Raw genomic sequence first — 6,792 nt, 5'->3', positions numbered from 1 at the left:
TGAAGGTCAGAGAACAATTAAAGGAATTAGTTTTTGTCTCTGGAACTCAGGTCATCATGCTTGGCACCAAGTGTTTTTATCTACTGAGCCATCTCACTAGCCTGCCTTTGCTGGGATTACAGGGTGTGAGCGACCACACCCTGCTCTTTAATATTCAAAAGCATCCCTCAGCCCTGATATTGCTTCTTACTTAAAGGACTGGCAAAGGAAATAGATGGTATTTTTTAGGTCCTGAGAAAAAATCCAAATGAATCCCTATGTTTATTACAACGCTCCTGAATTGTTTCAAAAATGTCAGAGGTGGCACATGCCTTTAATCCTAGCACTTCAGGGTACTTAAGGTTTGTTACTTTTTTTGGTTTTTTGAGACAGGGTTTCTCTGTATAGCCCTGGCTGGCCTGGTGGTTTGTTACTTTTATATCACAAAATGCATGAATAGTTATTTTAAGTACATGCAAATGTACATATATACTTGTTTCTATCTGTGGCCAAGCAGGAAAGAATAAAGGAAAAGTAATGAGCTAATAATTGTTTCAGAAAAAAGTCCCCAAAATATCAGTGGCTGTTATGTATGATTACATAGACTGTGTTAAGTTTAAGGGTGCCCAAGAACAAAACATGAAAAGCTGTCCACTCTTGGTTTTCAAAACCAGGTGCCCCAATTCTGGGAAGTGTGTCAGTCTGCAGGAGGTGCCTCTTTCTAATTCATACACAAGAGTCATTTACTCAACAAGTACCACAAATCACATACTTGTTGAAAGGGACTCTTGTTTCTAATCCATGCATAGACCAGCACCCACATAAGTATGAACTTGTACGAATGATAAACACTGATGGTACACATAATAATCAGGTAGAAAAAATCCAATAGATGAAAACATTTTTTAAAGAAGAAAATAATCAAAAAAGATCCAATCCCTTATGTACAAGCATATGCAAATTAAAATGAAATGCACACAATGAATATATAAATTTGAATAATTCTAAAAGACTAGGAATAGTAAGAAGTCAGGATAATGGGGATCACTAAATATTCATACATTAAAGAATGCTTTAGTTTTTATAAAACCAAGTTATAAAGAAGCAGCTCTAAGTGATAGAAAATGAAATTCTGTTATTAAAAGGCCTCCCACCCACCACACTCAGTTCAATACCAATAAGCTCCTAAAATTAGTTTTTTTTCTTTTACCTCTTTTTAGGTGTGTTTTCTAGGTAGTTGAATAAAAACCTGAAAAGACAAAAATAAAACAAATATCACATTAAACAAAGGAGGAAAAGTCCAAGGGCAAGAGTAAAGAGAAGTAAATTGATTCCACCGTGTTTGTACTTTATAATAGGCTTAAAAGTAAGGATAGGAAATAGTTTTAATTGTTGGATTTGTGTACACTTAATATGCTATGCAAATGTCTTGCTTGACTTGTTTCCCAAAAAGCCACATTAAATTTGTAATTACAGTTACACTTTTTAGGGAATTCAATTCATCAAATAGATAGCCAATGTTTAGAGGGCCAAAAACGTAGTTTACAAATAGTTTAGACATCTGGTTTATGAGCTATCTGAATTTAATGAAGTTAACAAAATACAAATAGTTGTGAGTTGCCCTCAATGTACAAAAACCACTGGATACCAAAAAGCATGTGCAAACAGTTATTCTTTTCATTAGTTTCTCTTTCTAGCAATCTGACTGAAGTTCAAGTTCCTAGATGCTTTCTCTCTGCCTATATAACACAATTGACTGGGTTTGGGGCTGACAAGATGGCTCAGTGGCACTTGCCAACAAATTTGATGACCTGAGTCTGAACCCTGAGATTCCCATGATGGAAAGAGAGAACTGACTCCACAAAGTTGCCCTACAATCTCCACACAAATGTCTGCTGAGTCATTCTGAACACCACCACCTCCATAAATGCATAATAAATAAATAAATAAATAAATACAAGAAAATCACAACAGAATTAAATTTTGAACACATTATAGGCATGTTTGAAGCTATGCATGTAGCAAACTATAAGTAGGCATTGAGAATAAATTATTGTCATTTTACTCTCCAACTTATTTCTGCTATGCCATACCATTTCCTCATCCATAATGCATAAGAAACGTACCCCATTTACTCATTGATAGCAAATGAAATAATATAAATTATTCAGTTAGCAATGTTAATTAATTAGCTATATCAATACCTAATTTTAATGTTTGACATATGAAGTTCCATAAATACAAGATCTTATTTATGCTCTTTGGAAGAGAAATATGGGTTCTTTAAAATTTATTAAAAAATTCATTTTATTTCTGTGCGTGTGTGTGTGTGTGTGTGTGTGTGTGTGTGTGTGCATGTATGTAGGTGCCTGTGAAAATACGGTGTTGGAGTCTCTGGTACTGTAGTTGCAGGTAGGTGGTTGTGAGCCACTCTACATGGATGCTGGGAACCAAACTTGTGTTCACTGAAAGAGTAGCAAGTGTTTTTAACCACTGGGCCATCTAACCAGCCTGAAATCTAGATTTCGAACCATGAATGTTTCATACATAAGTCATATTGGAAAATAAGAAGAACTTATTTTAACAACTATATTAAGAAATTTTTACATTCTTAAGAACTTACTTTAATCTTTAATTTTGAAGGCTCTTTGAACGCTGTAATACGAGTTCAAAAGCCTCAGACAAAATTTTCTTTTTTTTTTTCATTCCAGCACTTCAAAAGTCCTGAAATGATGGAGAGACACATTAACTTATTTGCAATCGCTTTTTATTTATAAGAAATGCTGAGGGCTAATAGCTCCTTTGTCTCTTACTGCTTGTTTTCCTGGGTAAGCAAAGAAGATTCTACTAAACAAAACCAATATTAGGTCAAATAAAAGGCTTGTCTAGACAGCTACCACCAGGGGCAAATTTCACATAGCCAGTGCAAAAACGCATATAGCATTAGGTACTAAATGACTTGTAAAAATAGAAAGAGTACATAGAGAAGTGTCAGGTTTTGGTCTAGGACATATTTCACACCATGTCATCTGCCTTGTCATTCTCAAGAGGACAATTCATAGCAACATACATATAGTAAATGTATACATATACAGCAGCCAGTCCAATTTGGCAGGATGGTTTCACATATTTTGATAAATGCCCTCCTATTTTCTCCAAACTTATAAGGAATAGTGAATCAAACTACACAGAGAAAGAGATACATCATACAAGACAATAAATCTCATTATAAGAAAAACAAACAAACAAACTCATGATACCAGAAACTTTGCAAAACTGATTGGTAAAACTGAAGTCATTGACTTGCTGACCTTTTGAATACCAAGCAGGAATGAGAAATGCAGATTGTGGCAGTAATCCAGAATCCTCATCCTGGCATCTAGTAGTGTACTGAAAGCTGGAGTGCCAGCAAGGAGCAAGCAAAAAATATTTTAGAAAAAAGTGGAATATGTGTTAGATGTTGGTCTCTGTAACAGAACATATGTGCAAAAGAGCTTGGAAAAAGATTTATTTTGGCCCCAACAACCTCCAAAATAAATCTTTGTGCCTGAGTAACTGAACTCTGGGAATATTTCTGGAGGTACACCCTATCCTACCAATTCTCTTTTCAAACTAGCATTTTCAGTGATTAAAATAATCTTTGCATTCTTGATGTGGAAATGGGTGGGGTCTGGCCAATTTCTCAGATTCCCTCAAGACATCTTTGCTATTGCTGTGATGTAAAGTATTTGAGTTCATTTTAATGCCCTAAGCTTTAAAGCAGCCACCATTTCCTTGGCTCCAACTCTACACAGGCTTCTCTTTTCTAGGAAATAAGTTTTTCAAGCCTTTCCAAAGCTCAGATGCTGAAATTCTAAAAATCTTCCTCTACCATATTAATTCACTGCCTTTTAACCCAGTCTTCCACAAAGTCTTAGGATATAGATAAAATGCAGATCAATTTTTTGCCAGATTGAATGCCCTCTAGTCTAGTTCCCAATACAGCTCTAGCTGCTAACTGAAGTCTTATAAACACAGTCTCCACCTGCTCTTCTGGGAACCCACTTCTGTTATCTGTTTATACTCTGCTTACACTGTTTTATGCCTTCTCTACCTTGTATCACTAACTTATAAAAGTTCCTCTCAAAAATTGACTCCAAAAGTCAGGAAGGAGAAAAGGGGGATTAGGGGTGGTGGGGGGACGACTATCTGACAGAAACAGAGAGTGAGAACCCAAGCCTGGAGCCCACTGCTTTACTCTTTTTTTTCCCCACCATATTCAGGCTCATTTCTAGCCCATAAGATGGCATGATACTGTCTACGTTCGGAGAAGGTCTTTGTCTCCTTACTCAATCCTTTCTGCAAATGCTTTCATAGACAGTTCACAGTTGTGTACTCATCTCTTAGATGCTTCTGCATCCAGTAAAGATAACAATATTTAATCACCACAGGAGCATAAACTAATGAGTAAAGGTATGTAAGAATAGAAAATCAAGTTTTACTTAAAATTAGACTGAAAACTAGAATCTTAAAATACACAAAAGTTATTAATAAGAGAACCTAACAACTATATCATGAATACATTCCCCAAATCATACTATAAAGCCATCTACTTAGGATATTCAAATAATTAGATATATAAAAATATATACAAGGAAAGGAACATATATATACACAAATGAGAAGGAAGTCATTAAAGGGAGATGGCAAAGGCGTAAGGTGTCTGATGTAAAGTCTGATGACCCAAGTTCAGTCCCTAGGAACCACAAGTGTTATCTTTTCCCTGCCTCCTCCCCACAATTGCCCTTACATGTGGGTAGGACTCCATTATAGATCAAAGAGTTTGTTTATAGCTGGGATTAGTGTTTACTTTTCTCCTTTGGTAGCCTTCAGAGTACTTTCCTCTTCCAAAGATGCTGGAACACAGGGGAAAAGCTCTACAAAGGCACCAGCTCAGCTTCTCCATGTTTAACATGTGGGTGTTGTTTTCAGTAATGGGTCTTGCTGTCATTTTGTGGACAGCAAGTTATAGTTTTAGCAAGCTTCATTGGATGACATGAGATGTCCAGTGAAATTCTGTCTCCCCCATTATTTTGTGATTTCATTTAGATAAGCCTCATGTATATATATATATATATATATATATATATATATAGTGTGTGGAAGCTTCTACTGTATTAGGTTTCTATACTATCCCTCAATTGCCCCTTAATTTCAGTTGTTTCCTCCCACATTCCCTCCCTCATCTACCTCTCCACTTCCTTCTGTGCTTGATTCTTCCATTCCAGTCCATTCCTATCCACCCGTAACTATCCTATTTCCACCCGTAACTATCCTATTTCCCTTTTTAAAAGGGATATTATCCCTATAGTTCCTTGATACCTTACTTGAACCCTTTGTGGTTCTACAGATTGTAATTTGGTTATCATTGACTTAATAGCTAATATCCACCTACAAGTGAATACACACCTCATTTCTTTTTCTGGTTCTGAGATACCTCACTCAGGATGATTTTTTCCTCCTAGTTCCACCCATTTACCTGTTAATTTCACAATGTCATTTTTTAAATGGCTGAGTAATATTCATTGGGTAAATGTACCATATTTATCCATTCTTCTATTGCGGGACATCTAAGTTGTTTCCAATTACTGCCTATTATGGAAAGAGCAGTAAAAAAACTTGGACGAACAAACGTCTCTATAGTAGGATGAAATCTCTTTTGAGTATATGCTCAAGAGTGGGATAGCTGAATTTTGAGGTAACTGTCACCCTGATTTCCAGAGTGGCTGTACATGTTTACACTCCCACCAGCAATGGATAAGTCTTCCTCCTCTTATTCCATGACCTGTCACTTGTTTTGTTGATCTTAGCCATTCTGAGTGGTGTAAGATGGAATTTCAAAGTTTTGATCAGCATTTCCCTGATGGCTAAGGATGTCAAAATTTTCTTTAAGTGTTTCTCAGCCACCTGAATTTCATCTTTTGAGAATTCTGTTTAAGATCTGTAGTACCATTTTTAATTGTGTTGTTTTTTTTCTTGAATTGTATTTTTTTAATTAAAGTTCTTTATATACTTTAGATATTGGCTCTCTATCAAATGTGTAGTTAGTAAAAATTCTTTCCCATTCTGTAGGCTGGTGCTTTGCCTGAATGATGGTGTCTTTTGCTGTGCTAAAGATTTTCAGTTTCATGTGGTTCCATTTATAAATTGTTGATCTTAGTGCCTGTGCTAATGGTGTTCTGTTCAGGAAATTGTCTCCTGTGCCAATGAGTTCAAGGCTATTCACCACTTTCTCTTCTATCAGGTTCAGTGTATCTGGTTTTATATTGAGGTCTGTGAGCCATTTTTTTTTACAGTGTGCTAAGTATGGATCTATTTGGATTCTTCTAAGTACAATTACCAAGTTTACCAGAACCATTAAAATGTTGTCTTTTTTTTCCAGTGTGTGTTTCTGGCTTTTTTTTAAAATCAAAAATCAGGTGTCCAAAGGTATATCTTAAATTCAGTTCCATTAATCAATGTGTCTAAAATTTTTTTTTGCCAATATCATGCTGTTTTTAACTACTATAGTCCTGTAGTACTACAGGAATGGTGATACCTCCAGTAGTTCTTTCATTGTTCAGTATTGTTTTAGCTATCCTGAGTTTTTTCTTTTTTCTTTTGTATTTCCATATGTACCTGAAGATCATCCTTTTAAGGTGTATGAAGAACTGTGGTGGAATTTTGATGATGATTGCATTGAATCTGTAGAGTACTTTTAGTAGGTTGGCCATCTTTCTTCAAAACTTGAAGTTCTTTTTCTTTTTCTTTTTCCTTTCCTTTCCTTTTCTTTTT

At 35.6% G+C, this 6,792-nt stretch overlaps 1 protein-coding gene across 1 annotated transcript in view; it reads right to left on the bottom strand.

Moving 5' to 3' along the window:
• The window catches only part of Foxr2 (forkhead box R2), a 22,439-nt gene that overhangs the window by 2,592 nt on the left and 13,055 nt on the right, over positions 1-6,792 (bottom strand). The window contains exons 3-4 of the mRNA XM_031376551.1: positions 2,603-2,703; positions 1,190-1,228 (exon numbers count right to left, since the gene is read on the bottom strand). The gene's annotated coding sequence lies outside the window, so the exon portion shown is untranslated. The remainder of the gene's footprint in view (positions 1-1,189; positions 1,229-2,602; positions 2,704-6,792) is intronic.

This window comes from Mastomys coucha, chromosome X (assembly GCF_008632895.1).
Source record: "Mastomys coucha isolate ucsf_1 chromosome X, UCSF_Mcou_1, whole genome shotgun sequence".
Taxonomy (NCBI): Eukaryota; Metazoa; Chordata; class Mammalia; order Rodentia; family Muridae; genus Mastomys; species Mastomys coucha.
Note: the sequence above shows the minus strand (reverse complement) of the source record. Positions and strands in the feature narration are given on the sequence as shown.